General features: G+C 52.0%; 1 protein-coding gene across 1 annotated transcript in view; it reads right to left on the reverse strand.

The window, feature by feature from the left end:
• Positions 1–14,617, reverse strand: part of NOXRED1 (NADP dependent oxidoreductase domain containing 1) — a 192,154-nt gene extending 177,537 nt beyond the window's left edge. Inside the window, exon 1 of the mRNA XM_086936624.1 lies at positions 14,526–14,617. The gene's annotated coding sequence lies outside the window, so the exon portion shown is untranslated. The remainder of the gene's footprint in view (positions 1–14,525) is intronic.
• Between the last annotated feature and the right edge of the window lie 1,125 nt (positions 14,618–15,742).

The raw sequence follows: 15,742 nt of genomic DNA on the forward strand, positions 1-15,742 counted from the left end.
ATCTATTGCACCTTAATTTTGGTACTTTTCTGTATGTATTTTAAATTTGAGGGTTGGGTAGGTAGTTCCTTCAAGAATGTTTTTACCATCCATTTGGAGTAATGGTTTTTGTGATTGGTGCAAAATATTAAACCATTTAAAAATGTTCCCTCATGTTACTCGCAACAAAATGTATTATATGTTTTTTTTGCTTTTTAAAGTTGGGATATTAGACCGATCGAATTGGTATAATTAAATGAACTTTCATTATTGCTGCTAGATGTAAGACTGTACAAGTGCACTTTACAATGTACCTTGATATTATTCTCAATACAATGTAGTGTATGCGCTTTGTCGGATAAAGATGTGATCCCTGATTATAATCTTGATTCTCTTGTCATCTTTGGACCAAGGAAGATAATAAAGATGATTCTCACCCAATGCTGCAGAACTCTAATGATGGCTTTCTTCTCAAACAGACTGTTCTGCTAAAGGCATTGCAGAATTGTTGATGGAATTGTGAGGGCACAGCGAAAATATGGTCCTAGAATCTGGAGGAATGGAAGAGAACTCCATGTGATACCTTCCTTGACAAATCTCAGTATATATACATTTGAGGTAGATTCTCCCACATGGACCTGAAGTTCTTAATCCAGCCTCTAACTGGCAACCAGAGGCCATCATTGGCATAGTCAGGGGCACTGAGATTTGTTAGGAGCCCTTCTGCTCAAAATGTCCCAGGAAAGTCCTGTCACACTGTTTCGTCATATTGGAAGAGAGGAGACTTACTGGAAGATTGAGGTAAAGAAGACCTTTCAGAAACCTGGGCAGATGAAGACAAAGAATGAGAAGGACCGCTCAGCTCTCCCCAGGGCTTGGTCGCTCCACCCTCTGCTGCCGCTCCTGCCTGCCTTGCCGCCTCCTGCCTGCAGTTTCCCTTGAGCGCCGCCCGCAGCTCCTGGGATCCCCGCTGCCCGCAGACACTTGGATTTCCCGCCGCTGCCTCCCTGCGGCCCCGCGCCCCTGCGACTCCATTCGCCGCCCCGCTCCCGCCACCCAGCTGCTCCTCCATCCCGGCTCCTTACTTATGACGCCCCCTGAGCGACCGCGCAGCGGACGCGCGCGGCGGGAGCACCGATTGAGCGCTGAAGGTGCGCCAAAGGTAAGCCCGTCTGCGCCCGTCCGCGCCTGGACCGCGCCCAGTGCCAGGACCCCTGGCCCCCGCCGAAGCAAGACGACCCAACGGACCTAGGACGCCGCAACACTCTACGCACTCAAAACTGGCCGGAGCCCTGCCTGCTACCGAGCCACCCCGAGACGCACCCACGGACCCTTTGCCTGCCAAGCCTGCCGTTTCTACTGCTACCGGACCTGCACGGCCCCCGCCAAGCCCTGCACCAGCAGCAACCACCTGAAGTGCATCCTGCTCAACATCCGCTCCATTCACAGGCACGCCGTGGAACTCTGGGACCTGCTCGACACGACAGCACCGGACGTCGCCTTCCTAACCGAAACCTGGATGAACGCCTCCTCAGCGCCCGACATCGCCATAGCCATCCCGGACGGATACAAGATCACCCGGAAGGACCGCGTCAACCAGACGGGAGGAGGCATCGCCATCGTACACAAGAACACAATCCGCATCTCAATTAACTCCGACGAAACCTTCACCGCCGCTGAACACCTGCACTTCCAGATATACACTGACCCCAAGACCACCCTCCGCTGCACCCTCATCTACAGACCACCGGGACCACGCACACAATTCAGCGAAGACATCGCAGACTTCATCAGCCCGCACGCCCTTCCCTCCGCCAACTACATACTCCTAGGAGACCTCAACTTTCACCTGGAGAACAACAACGACAGAAACACCACCGCCCTGCTGGACAACCTCGCCAACCTCGGACTCAAGCAACTAGTGAACACCCCCACCCACTACGCCGGCCACACGCTCGACCCAGTCTTCACATCCAGCAAGCACATCTCCTTCAGCCACGCCACCAGACTCCACTGGACCGACCACAGCTGCGTCCACTTCAGCTTCAAAACAACTACGACCCACCACCACCCGCAACAGGTCCCCCGCCGATGCTGGAGCAAGATCACCGCCGAGCAGCTCACCGCCTCCCTCAGCCAGAACACTCCCACCAGCACAACGGACCCCAACGAAGCAGCCAGCAACCTCACCAAGTGGCTGACCGCCTGCGCCGATGACCTCGCACCACTAAAGAACCCTCCCAGCAGACACAGCAGCAAGAAAACCCCCTGGTTCACCGATGAACTCAAGGAATCCAAGAAGAACTGCCGCACCCTCGAGAAAGCCTGGCGGCTCGACCACACCACAGACAACAGGACCGCCCTCAAGCACGCCATCCGCAAACACCATCAGCTGATCCGCGCCACCAAGAAGACGGCACTCAAAGAACGACTGGACAACAACACCCACGACAGCAAGGAACTCTTCAGCATCGTCAAAGAGTTCTCCAACCCCAGCGCCGGAAACAACGACATCACTCCCTCGCAAGACCTCTGCAACTCACTCGCCTCGTTCTTCCACAGCAAGATCGCCGACATACACAACAGCTTCGACGCACAGACCACGCACCCTACCACCGAACCAACGCCCGCCACCACCACCCTCTGCAACTGGACCCCGATCAGCACCGAAGACACCACCCGCACGATGAACTCCATCCACTCCGGATCACCAACCGACCCGTGCCCACACCACGTCTTCAACAAAGCCGACGCCACCATCGCACCCCATCTCCGAGACACCATCAACTCCTCCTTCCACACAGCCAGCTTCCCGGAGAGCTGGAAGCACGCCGAGCTGACCGCCCTCCTGAAGAAACCAACGGCGGACCCCACCGACCTCAAGAACTACCGTCCCATCTCGCTCCTTCCTTTTCCGGCCAAAGTCATCGAGAAGACCGTCAACAAACAGCTGGCTGCCTTCCTCGAGACGAACGGATCCCTCGACCCCTCGCAGTCCGGGTTTCGGGCCAACCACAGCACCGAGACCGCCCTGATTGCAGCCACCGATGACATCAGAACCCTGATCGACAAAGGGGAAACAGCGGCCCTCATCCTCCTGGACCTCTCTGCGGCATTCGACACCGTCTGCCACCGAACTCTAGTGAAGCGCATCAACAACATCTGAATTCGAGAAAAAGCACTGGAATGGATCATCTCGTTCCTCACCGGAAGAACCCAGAGAGTCTGCCTCCCTCCGTTCAGATCCGAGGCCACCGAAATCATCTGCGGCGTACCACAAGGATCTTCACTCAGCCCAACCCTCTTCAACGTCTACATGAGCCCCCTGCAGTTTCCCTCGAGCGCCGCCCGCAGCTCCTGGGATCCCCGCTGCCCGCAGACACTTGGATTTCCCGCCGCTGCCTCCCTGCGGCCCCGCCCCCCTGCGACTCCATTCGCCGCCCCGCTCCGGCCACCCAGCTGCTCCTCCATCTACCAAAAGGATGTTCTCACCAATAGTATAGCCTAGAACGCCGGCTATCAGAGAATTGACTGAAACTTAACCCTGAAATAGTTTTATTCAGATTGTCAGTAGGATACAGTCTTGACATACATTTTGGTGCATTAGTCTGGCCTGGATCCTACCATTCCCTAGGGATCACACCCAGAGCATGGTGATGAAAGAAAGGCTCAAGGAAGGAGCCTATTGTCTTAAAACAGATTCAGCAGACTTACTAGGCAGCTCTTCAATGGGAAACCCCATATTATTACGAATTATTGACATGATTTCAGGCAAAATCTCTCATTAAATATATTTTCTTTTTTGCTCAGAAGTGGGAACTTCCACCTCTCGTCTTCAGAGCCAAGTTAATCAAAGACCTCCGCATCTCAGGTCTGAAAGTCAGAGGGGCAGACAACTCCATGGTAAACATAGTGTTAACTAATATCCTTCAAATTCTGTTTTTAGTATCCACTTCAGAACGCTCCCCTGGCCTCCTTAAAATGTAATTTAATTTAATTTATTTCGTTTATAAAGCGCGACAGCTACATCAAACAGAGGTGTCCCGGCGCTATAGCAGGCTAAGCAGAGAGAGAGAGGGTTACCAGGGACCTAGCTCTAGCCAAATAGCCAGGTCTTCAGTGTTTTTCTGAACTCCATTTCATATTGAATCAAGCGTAGTTTGATAGGTAAAGAGTTCCATAATCTGGACATTACCATAGTGAATGCTCTATCACTGATGTGTGCCTGGGCGTATCGGGGTACACAGAGCAGATTCTGGTAGTTAGATCTAAGTGATCGTTTTTGTTGGTAGGGGCATATCCGTCGCATAAGATTGCTGAGACAGTATCCTCTAAGAGCTCGAAAGGCTATCGTTAGGGCTTTGAACTCTAACCGTTTCACCACTGGCAGCCAATGAAGCTGTCTTAAATGCGGAGATATGATGTTGAAATGGTAATCTTCTGATTATTCTTGCAGCCGCATTTTGCATCATCTGTAGTCTCCTGATCAGATAGGCAGGTAGTCTCCTGATCAGATAGGCCGGCAGCCCCAAGAAGAGACTATTCGCATAATCCAAACTTGACGTTACTGAGGCATGTACAATAATTTGTCTGCAGTTCTCCGGAAGTAGGTGTAGAAATTTCCTCAAGCTTCTAAGTATACCAAAGCATGAGGATGTTATGCGGCGTAGTTGGGTCGTGAATGTGAGGTCCGTATCCCATTTTACGCCCAGGTTTTTTGCCGTGGATGAGGGAGAAGGTGAAGGTCCCATTCCATCCGGCCACCACAGTCTAGCCGGCTGGGGGGGATGTCTTGCTGAGGAACAGGACCTCTGTTTTCTCTGCATTGAGCTTTAGCTTGTTGTGGTTCATCCAGCTGGAAATGTCCTCCATGCATCCCTTAAATCTAGCAAAGGATTCCACAGAGTGATCATTGAAGGAGAACACCAGCTGAGTGTCGTATGTGTTAGAAATCACCTTTGCTTCCAATTTGGAAATGAGTGAGAAAAGGTGAGCCAGATATACATTAAAAAGTAGAGGGATCAAGGCCGAGCCCTGTGGTATTCCGCATCTCAGAGGTTTGGCTTCAGACTGAAAGGGTTGTAGAGAAACCCTTTGTGTACGGTTGCTGAGATAGGACTGTAGCCAAGAGAGAGACAAACTCCCCAGTCCTGCACATTTAAGTCTGGCTAGTAAAATTTGATGATCCACCGTGTCGAAGGACGCAGACGGACCAGCATTGCTGAGGCACCTGTGTCCGCAGCCATTCTTACTGACTCTGCCACCTCCAACAGAGAGGTCTCAGTACTAAATCCAGCCCAAAATCCAGACTGCGTGTCATGCAGAATGTCATGCTTATTAATAAAATTGGTCAGTTGGCGCTGAACCACCTTTTCCAGCATTTTTGCTGGTGCTGGCAGCAGTGAAATAAGTTGGTAATTATTGAGTTTGCCTGGGTCTACATTGGGCTTCTTCATGAGAGGCAGTAACAGAGCATGTTTCCAGGAATCAGGAAAGATGCCCATAGTGAGTGAGGTGTTCCATACATGATTCAGGATGGGGTTGATCAAGTGAGCCAGTGACCTTCCACAGTTTAGTGGAGCAAGGATCCTCTGGGGACCCAGATTTACATTTCAGGATCTCTGCCAAGGATTCCTGCTGTGAAATGGGGAGAAATTCAGAAAAGGTGACCTCGTCTTCACAGTTTCAGATTCAGTTGTGTCCATTCCAGTCCTAAAAGTGTCATAGACTGTTTGAATGTTGTTCTCAAAGAAGTCCAAAAGCTTGCACATAGTTAGGGAGAGAGGGCTACCTTACTCTCCAGCGCAATTGGCTTAGTGAAGGAACTTACTAACCTGAAAATGTCTTTGCTGGATTTCTCAGCAGTATTAATTCTTTTTTTTTAAGTAGTCCCTTCTTACCACCCTCAACGCTTTTTGAAATTCCTTTAGTGCTTCCTTATAGACCAATTTGGCCAGTGGACAGTATTCATTCCTCCAGAGGCGCTCCTTTTGTTTACATATACTTTATCAGCGCTGAGTTCTTCAGAGAACCACAGGGCTGATGGAGAATATTTTCAAGAGGCTACCTAATCTAGCTGGGGCTAAAAGCTTACGTGGAGGAAAAGCAGACTCCTCAGGATATAGCAAGTTACAAAAAAAATCATAAAATCTGGACTTTTGCAAAAACTCTTGTAATTTTTATAAAAGTTCCCACAAAATTTGAGTTTTTTGCTTCAAATTGGAACATTTCTAAAGCAAAGTGAACGCCCACAGATCAAGGATATTTTCTGGCCACGGACAATGAAGTAAACCATGCTAGCTTTTACCTCACATTTTCTTTTCTTGGAAACCAAAACTAATCTTCAATAAAGTCAAAGAACAACATCTGTAAAAACGATTACCTATTAAAACAAACATAACCTGTAGCAAGCTCCAGCCTATGTACTCCAGCAGTCGAAGTGCATTAAAAAACGTATGGGAACTGTGATGCTGTGAGCAATAGGGGGCGAGGATCAGTTAGAGTGAAAGCGCAGTCCAAGGTGTGGCTAAAAAAACAAAATATTTTTTTTTAACTTTTTGCGTTTTTTCATCTCTTGGTAGCTGCAGATAAAATAATGTGCAGCTTAAATGAAAATAATCTGTGGGAAATGCACTATAGTGCATTACGAAACCTCTATTAGTTAATGCACTGCAGAGGTCTGTGTGTAACCAGAGAGCCAGAGAATTAAATCTTGGTTCGTGCAAAGGCGAACAGTGACCTGTAAATTTTTAGTGCTAGGAAGTCCCTGTCACAGAAAGCACTGTCAATTAGTAAGTCATTATTTTAAACTTGCATTGCACACAGTATAAGATAGACTGCTACAAAATGCTCAAAAAGGTTTAAGATAAGTCTGGGTTTAATACCCAGACTGAAAGTAATGCAATTTTATTATATAACTAACCCTTAAAAGCATATCTCCCTTGCAATAGCACCTAAAAAGAATACATCTTTGTCCTCACAAAGCTTCAAGAGAATCCATCAATGAAAGCCAGTACCAGCTCCCAAGCACCCTTTACATTTGCAGATTAACCAGCTGCATACATTTTCATTTCTTTCAGATAAGCAGGCGCCCTGGCAAGAAGACGGGCTTCTTGTTTAGCTGCTTGCCCGCCAACGGTTTCACAACAGAAGAGACTCCCTGAATAAGACTTCAGCTGAAGCATTAAAACTTTCAAAATTAACCATCACGGGACGGTTGTCTTTTCACAAAAAGTAGGGCAAAAGTTTTTTCATAAATTAAAAACGTATCACATCATGCCATTTCGATCCTGTCTACTTCGACCACTGATGTAGTCTTCCATACCTCAAAAAACACTTATACAGCATGTGTTTTCAAGTCTAACCTGTCGCATCTAACTTACTAATGGGAGTCACTTCTATTTTTAAAAAATGTGCCCCATTAGTAAGTTAGATAGCTAAAAATGAATTCTGAATATTTTATATCGGAAGAGGCGTACCAGCAAATGCTGAATTTTTCAGGCCCTCGTTGAAACGTTTTATGGTAAGTACCCACTTCAAGTAAAAATCACAATCCTTGCTATGGTGCACAACTAAAGTAACTAATTAAACCTGAGCTCAACCCCCTGATAGCTATGAGCAGAGCAGACAGGTTTAACTTAGAGGCAATGTAGAACTATACGAACAAGTTACTTACCTTCGGTAACGATATATCTGTAAGAAACATTAGTTAGTGTTAGATTCCTTACCTTAGAATATCCCCAGGCGTCAGTCTGGATCCGGAAACTTTTGCGTAGCAGTACCCCTGCGCGTCGGTAGGCGTCGTCTGCAGGCGTCCCCTGCGGCTCCGCGTCCGTCGTCGGCGTCGTGCGCCGTGATGACGTCGCTGGAGTATATAGACGCCGCCTCCGCGCGCTGACGTCAGTTCTTTGTACACAGCTTTTCCGCGCCAGGAGACGCAGAGCCATGAGAGAACCAACACTGGTGCCATGTAAAACTAGGGCCCTGAAAGGGATGTCCTTAACCCTAGGTATCAGTTCGCAGAACGGGGAGGATGGGTGGGTTCGGTAAGGAATCTAACACTAACTAATGTTTCTTACAGATATATCGTTACCGAAGGTAAGTAACTTGTTCATCTGAAAGAAACACGTTAGTGTTAGATTCCTTACCTTAGAATCGATACCCCAGCAATACCAACCCCGGTGGTGGGTCTGCGAACCAATACATTCCTACACCAGAAAGTCCTGGAGGACAGAACGGCCAAAGAAGCCATCCCTCCGGACTTGACTGTCCAGGCAGTAGTGCCTCGCGAAAGTTTGCAGCGAGGCCCACGTAGCCGCCTGGCAAATGTCCTGCAAAGGGACTCCCCGGCCCAAGGCAGTAGTAGCCGCCGTGGCCCGAGTGGAATGGGCCCTTAGCCCAACAGGAGGCTCCTTCCGAGCCAAAGAGTAGCACGCTTTGATGCAGAGAACGACCCATCGAGAGATGGTCCGTTTATGGACCGCCCGTCCCTTCTTCGCACCCACGTAGCCAACAAACAGTTGGTCATCCACCCGGAACTGGCGTGTGCGATCCATATAAAATGAAAGCGCACGTTTTGGGTCCAGACGATGGAGCCGCTCTTCATCCTTTGAAGGATGCGGAGGCGGGAAGAAGGAAGGGAGGGTGATGGACTGCCCGATGTGAAAGGCCGAAACAACCTTGGGCAGGAAAGAAGGTCTAGTCCTCAGAACCACCTTGTCAGGATGAATGGACAAGAAAGGAGGTTTGACAGAAAGAGCCTGGAGCTCACTCACCCTCCTGGCAGAGGTGATGGCAACCAGGAAAGCCGTCTTTAAAGTCAGGAGACGGAGAGGGCAAGAATGAAGGGGCTCAAAGGGAGCACACATCAGAAAGGTCAAAACCAGGTTCAAATCCCACTGAGGCATCACTAACGGAACAGGTGGAAACATGCGAGTGATGCCCTTCAAGAATCGAGTTACAATCGGGGATTTGAACAAAGAAGGCTGATCAGGAAGCCTTAAAAAGGCTGAAAGGGCAGAAAGGTAGCCCTTGATAGTGCCCAGAGCAGAGCCCTGCTGGGCAAGAGAGAGAAGAAACAGAAGAACCTCGGAAAGAGGGGCAGAGAGTGGATCCACAGCCTTTGCTGTGCACCATGCCACAAATCTGTTCCACCGACAGGCGTATACCGACTTAGTGGAGGGACGCCTGGCTGCCAGAATTACATCACAGACTTCAGGAGGCAAGTCAAATGGCCTCAACTGCCGCCGCTCAATCTCCAAGCATGGAGGTGGAGACTGGACAGGTTCGGGTGGAGAACCGTCCCCTGCTGCTGCGACAGAAGGTCCTCCTGAAGGGGCAGGCGGATCGGGGGACCGACTGACATGCTGAGTAGCTCGGGATACCAGTACCTTCGAGCCCAGTCCGGAGCCACAAGGATAACTTGGGCCCGGTCGCGCCTGATCTTCTTCAGCACTCTGGGCAGAAGTGGTATAGGCGGAAAGGCGTATAACAGACCGCAATTCCACTCGCGCCGAAAGGCGTCGCCGTGCGAGTGCCGTCTTGGAAACTCCAACGCGCAGAACTGATGACATTGCGCGTTCTCTTCTGTGGCGAATAGATCTAACCAAGGCTCTCCCCATTGCAGAAAGAGGCCTTGCGCCACGTCCGAGTTCAGACGCCATTCGTGATCCATCGAGCACCGACGGCTGAGTTCGTCCGCCCTGGCGTTCAGAGAACCTGCCAGGTGTTGAACCGTCAAAGTCACGCCCTGACGTTCCAGCCACTGCCAGAGGCGCAGAGCCTCCTGGCAAAGGGTCCACGACCCCACTCCGCCCTGTTTGTTGCAGTACCACATGGCGGTGGTGTTGTCGGTGAACACATGCACTACACTCCCGTTGACAAAGGGGAGGAATGCCTTCAGTGCTAGACGAATCGCCCGCAGCTCCAACAGGTTGATATGGAGCCGGGACTCCGCCGGAGACCAGATGCCTCTGATCTCTGCCTCTCCCAAGTGGCCACCCCAGCCCTGGAGGGACGCGTCCGTCACGACAACGTGCTCCGGTTGGGGAAGGGAGAGGGATCTGCCTCTGACCCAATCGCGGTCCGTAAGCCACCACTGCAGTTGTCTCGCAGTGCCCTCCGAGATCAAGACGTGGTCGGACAAGTTGCCCTGATGCTGGGCCCACTGAAACTTCAGGTCCCACTGCAGAGCCCGCATCCGCCACCGGGCGTGATGCACCAGAAGGATGCAGGAAGCCATCAGTCCCAGCAGCCGCAGCGTCAACCTGACCGAAACCCGGGATAGCGGCTGAAAGATGGGAATCAAAGCCTGAATATCCCGGACCCGCCGTTCCGGAGGATAAACCCGAAACTGCGCCGAGTCCTGAACCGCTCCGATGAAAAGGAGCTTTTGAGAGGGACACAGGTGCGATTTCGGCACATTGATGGAGAACCCCAGGTCGTGCAAGAGGTCTGCCGTCATCTGAAGGTGGTGGACGACTGTCTGGGGCGAGCCCGCCTTCAACAACCAGTCGTCTAGGTAGGGGAAGACTGAGACCCCCAACCTGCGCAGATGGGCTGCGACCACCGCCATCACCTTTGTGAACACCCGTGGGGCGCTGGTAAGGCCGAAGGGAAGCACGATAAACTGAAAGTGCTCCTGGCCTACCGTGAACCGCAGGTAACGCCGGTGGGCCGGCAGGACGGGGATGTGAAAATAGGCATCCTGCAAGTCCAACGCTACCATCCAGTCTTGTGGGTCTAGAGCAGCCAAGACCTGAGCTAACGTCAACATCTTGAACTTCTCCTTCCGGAGGAAGCCGTTGACGTTCCTTAGATCCAAGATAGGACGTAGGCCCCCCTTGTCCTTCTTGGGCACCAGAAAGTAGTGGGAATAGCAACCACGCCCTACTTCTGGCCCAGGAACGCGCTCGATGGCCCCCTTGGCCAAGAGGGCCGTAACTTCCTCCTGCAGAAGTGTCAAGTGGTCCCCCGACACACGGTGGTTCTGCGGTGGCATGGCTGGAGGAGTGGTCTCGAAGGGGAGGGAGTAGCCCCTTCGGACGATTTGCAGCACCCACCTGTCCGAAGTGATCGTGCGCCAGTGAGCGTGGTGATGGCGAACCCTGCCACCCACTGGCGTCACATGGGGCCGAAAGCACGGACTAGGAGGATTTTGAGGCAGATGCTGCGGGGGGAGGTGTGGTCTGACCCCGCCGTTGTCCCCGACCGCCACCACGGCGGTTTCCACGGCCGCCACCGCGTTGAAAGGATTGTTGCGGCGCGTGGCTGGCAGCACGTGTGGGGGCGCCCCTTCCTTGGCCACGAAAGGGACGAAACGAACCCGGTTGCTGACGCTGGGTCGAGAGACCCAAGGACTTGGCCGTGACCCTGGAGTCCTTGAAGCGTTCCAGCGCGTGGTCCGCCTTATCACCGAACAGGTGACAGCCATCAAACGGCATGTCCATCAATGTATTCTGGACATCTGCCGAAAAGTTGGCGGATCTCAGCCAGGCGTGGCGACGAATCGCCACCGTCGTTGACATAGCTCTGCCCAGCGAGTCGGTCGTATCAAGACCACACCGTATCGAATATTTAGCTGCATCTCGGCCCTCAGCCACAGCCTGACCGAGTTTTGCCCGCACCTCCATGGGGCATTCTGGCAGCAGTTCCGCGACCGTATCCCACACAGAGTGAGTGTAGCGGCCCAAGAGGCACGCGGTGTTACAAGACCGCAGGCCCAAACTAATGGACGAGAAGACCTTCTTGCCAAACTGGTCATACCTCTTGGATTCCCGGTCCGACGGGAATGCGGACTGGGAGGTCGAGGCCTGGATCACCAGACTCTCAGGAGTGGGGTGGGTAGACAGGAACTTGGGGTCGTCCGGACAAGGACGGTGGCGCCTGGCCACGTTCCGATCAACAGGCGCACCTGAAGCGGGCCTGGACCACGTGCCCAACAGAACGTCTGACAAGGCTTCATTAAACGGCAGCAGTGGCTCCTGTGGGCATGACTGCGGTTTGAAGACCTCAGTGAGGATGTTAGGCCTCACGGCCGCGACGGGGAGCTCAAGGTGTAAGGCCTTGGCAGCCCTCATCAGCACCACTGAATATGCAGCTCCCTCCACCGATGCCACGGTTGGAGGAGAGATCAAACCAGGGTTAGGAGAGTCGTCCAGACCACTGGCATCCCCCAAGTCACCAGTCCAGTCCGGGTCATACTGGCACTCGCGTGACAGAGGGTCCTCGGACCCCTCCCAACCTTCACCGAACTCTTCATCCTCTCCGTATTCGGAGTCAACGATGTAGACCGGCTCCTCGGGGTTCATGGGCCCCATCGGCGCCGGGACCGGCGTCGAGCGACGCCGGTCCGGCTCCGCGTCCGGCGTCGGGGAAGGTAGGGGAACGGCGCCGCCCGGAGCCGGCGTCGGAACCCCGCCGCCGGCCGGAGCCGGCACCGGAGAACCGGCGCCGCGCGGGGGCGGCGTCGGGGGTAACCCCGATGGTAACGGCGCCGGAGAGGCCGGGAGACCAGCCGGCGCCGATCCCGAAGGCCCTTGCGGCGCCGGGGTCGGAGTCGTCGGCGGCGCCGGGGCCGGAGCACCCGACGGCGCCGAGGCAGGGACACCCGAACCGCCAGGGCCCCCAGACGGTAGCACTGGGCCCGAAGGCACCGTAGGCCCCGTCGGAGAAGCGAGCGCCCTCATGGCCATGAGGAACGCCTCGATCTCCTCAGGCGTCGCGCCGTGCCCAGGGACCGGAGGGTATGAGGCAGGCCGCGCCGGCGACTCTCGCGGAGCCGCGGGGTTGGGGTCACCCGAGCCCCCGGCCGCATCGCGCGAGCGTCGGGGGGAGTCGGGGGTACGATGACGACGCCCCGACTTCTTGTGCTTCTTACCTGACGAGCCTGACGAGTGGTGTCGACTTCCGGAACGCTCGGCGCGGCTCCGCGACCGCTCCCTCGAACGCTCCCTCGACCTCCGGCCGGACCGGGACCGCTCCCGGTCCCGACGTGGGGCCGACACCCGGAGCTCCAGTAGCTTGCGGGACCGCTCCCGCCTAGCCTTGGAGGTGAGGGCCCGGCAGTCGACGCAGGAGTCCACGTCGTGGTCGGGGCCCAGACACCGGAGACAGAGGCGGTGATGGTCTATGACCGACATCGTGCGCTCACAGTCATCACAGGTCTTGAACCCAGGCATCCTAACAGGCACAAAGAGAGAAAAACTATCGAAAAACTTGGTCAAAAGACCGGAGTACTGCTCTTCAGATCTGCGTCCACTGGCGCGGAAAAAAGAAGAACTGACGTCAGCGCGCGGAGGCGGCGTCTATATACTCCAGCGACGTCATCACGGCGCACGACGCCGACGACGGACGCGGAGCCGCAGGGGACGCCTGCAGACGACGCCTACCGACGCGCAGGGGTACTGCTACGCAAAAGTTTCCGGATCCAGACTGACGCCTGGGGATATTCTAAGGTAAGGAATCTAACACTAACGTGTTTCTTTCAGATAAAAATTATTTGCCACTAAATTTTGATTTTTGTGTCGCTAAATTCCCGTTTGTGTGCTGCTAAATTTGCTTTTCTATGTTGCAGAATTCGGGGGGGGGGGGGGTCTGGAGAGCGTGACCTGGAAGAAAAAGAACAGGACTCCTCCGAAAAATTCATCTTATTAGCATGCTTGGCTGTACTCACAGCTCCAATCATTAAAAAGAACTAAAACCACAGACTGAATACGCTTGTTATAGCATCTTACTTTGATGTTTCACTTTTACTTACATGTAAAGGCAGACAAAGAGAAAGTGAAAAGTCATGCTTGTATATGAGGAATGAAAACACAGTTCAACACACATGCCCATACAGGAAACATTACATAACTGGAAGATAGAGGAAAACAAACTTTCAAGTCGCAGACAACACACTAAAACAGAATCCTTACCACCACAAATCTATAGGTAAGCGTGCACCCCTCTAAAACTTGTCATCCTCTTATTAGATAACATTTTTCGACAGTTTGGCAGGTCAATAAACTACCCTTCGATGTTGTTTAAAGAACCGTTACCACCCAGACTGCTAAGTGTCCAGCACAGAATAAAGTCAAGGACACCAGGGACACCATTCTAGTAGGATCTCATACTTCAGGTTCTCCTCTCAGTCTGAGACAATAAAAAAGAAAAAGAAGGATGGGATTAGTGATGTCCTAGGGCTCTCACGCGAGTGGGCGTGATCGACAAGCAGCATACTTTCAGGTTTCTTTTCTCCTGTCCTGAGGTTGGGACCCCTCAAAAGTTATGACTGGGGCAACGACGAGAGGGGTAGAGAATAGAGATAGGACTATGTGTCAAGCAGAACAAATTGGGGAGAGACTAAGAGCAGAAAAGGCAGAGTTTAGGTTAATTTGTGTTTCGCCCGCGGTGCTGTTGTAAATGCTGCCTCCCCTACATCGTCTCTTGATAACTCACATCTGCTACCTTCTCAAATAAACCCATCTCCCCTCACACGATGGGCCACTCAGGTGACAACCGCCACCGACCATATTTGGGGAAATTAACTAATTTAACGTACTCACTCAAAATTGCAAATCTCTCCTTAACTTTAACGACGCTCACCTCTCCTAGATTACAAACATAATCGAAAACTAGCTCTTGTTTCACACGGTGGCTTCTGCCCGCTGGTCTCTGAAAAGATAGACGGGACCAAAGTTGGCAAGCCCTTAAAGCATGGGCTGCGCTTAGCAGTAAACGTCTCCATGGCAACAGCCAATGAAAACGTCTTAAGGGACGGATTTGCTATGACCTGTCAGTGACGAAACAGTGAGGCTTCTGAGACGGCCCGCGTCTCCTTGACAACTATAACGCAGCCACCAATCTAAGAGCGGACCGTAACTCTTCCGTTTGGATGAACAACAATGAAGGCAGACATCTTTTTCTATTTTTGTTGTTGCAGATTTTTATAGCGCGAACTCGACCCGAAGGTATTGGAGCGCTTTACATGAGCACCGGTTACGTTACACAACGACACATTAATTTTTTTGGTAGGCATCTTGAAATGCTTCAAAGGAACCTTCACTTCAAAAGAAGGGTCGATTAGAGTACTACTCTAAGTGATTGCCAGTGGTTAGACTCAATGCAAGCATCCTCCTATTACATTTTGTGTTTGAGCAAAAGCCCGTGGCTTTTAATTAGAACTTTATTTGAAATGCCCAGCCCTGCTAAGTTCCACACGTCTCGCTTAAAATAATGCATTTCCGGTAATTTTCACACACGACTGCAATACCTGGAATTGTCATGCAAAATAACTGTGTCCTGTAGTACGGAAAAAAGAACTGTGTCCCGAAGTGAAATAAAGCCGTGTAGTCATTTCTAGTTTCAGGTTTTGCTGGGACTGAGCAAAAAAGCTGAGCTTGTTTTTCAAAGGCCACAAGATGGCGCTAGTGTACAACAGGAGGTATACGAATATCAAAATATTAGGAGGTGGAACTATCACAGAAACTCATATACAAGCCAAACAAACTTCAGACATTTGAAGACCAGAACACAAAACGACACTCCCGTCCAGACGCAAAACTAAGCTTCTAAATACATGCCAAAAACTGGGCCAGTCTACACTGCAGTAAAAGAGGGGCCTCATTGGAGAACTGTTCAGGGAGAAGATCCCCGCTAGGGGCCCTCTCACATCCTGTAGTCGGACCAGGGTGCCATACGATCAGTGGTCGAAGTGGGGAATAAAAAGTAGGGGAACTGTGGGTGGAGAATCAGGGGGCGGGAATAACCGAATATTGGATCA

This window comes from Lissotriton vulgaris, chromosome 9, assembly GCF_964263255.1.
Source record: "Lissotriton vulgaris chromosome 9, aLisVul1.2, whole genome shotgun sequence".
Taxonomy (NCBI): domain Eukaryota; kingdom Metazoa; phylum Chordata; class Amphibia; order Caudata; family Salamandridae; genus Lissotriton; species Lissotriton vulgaris.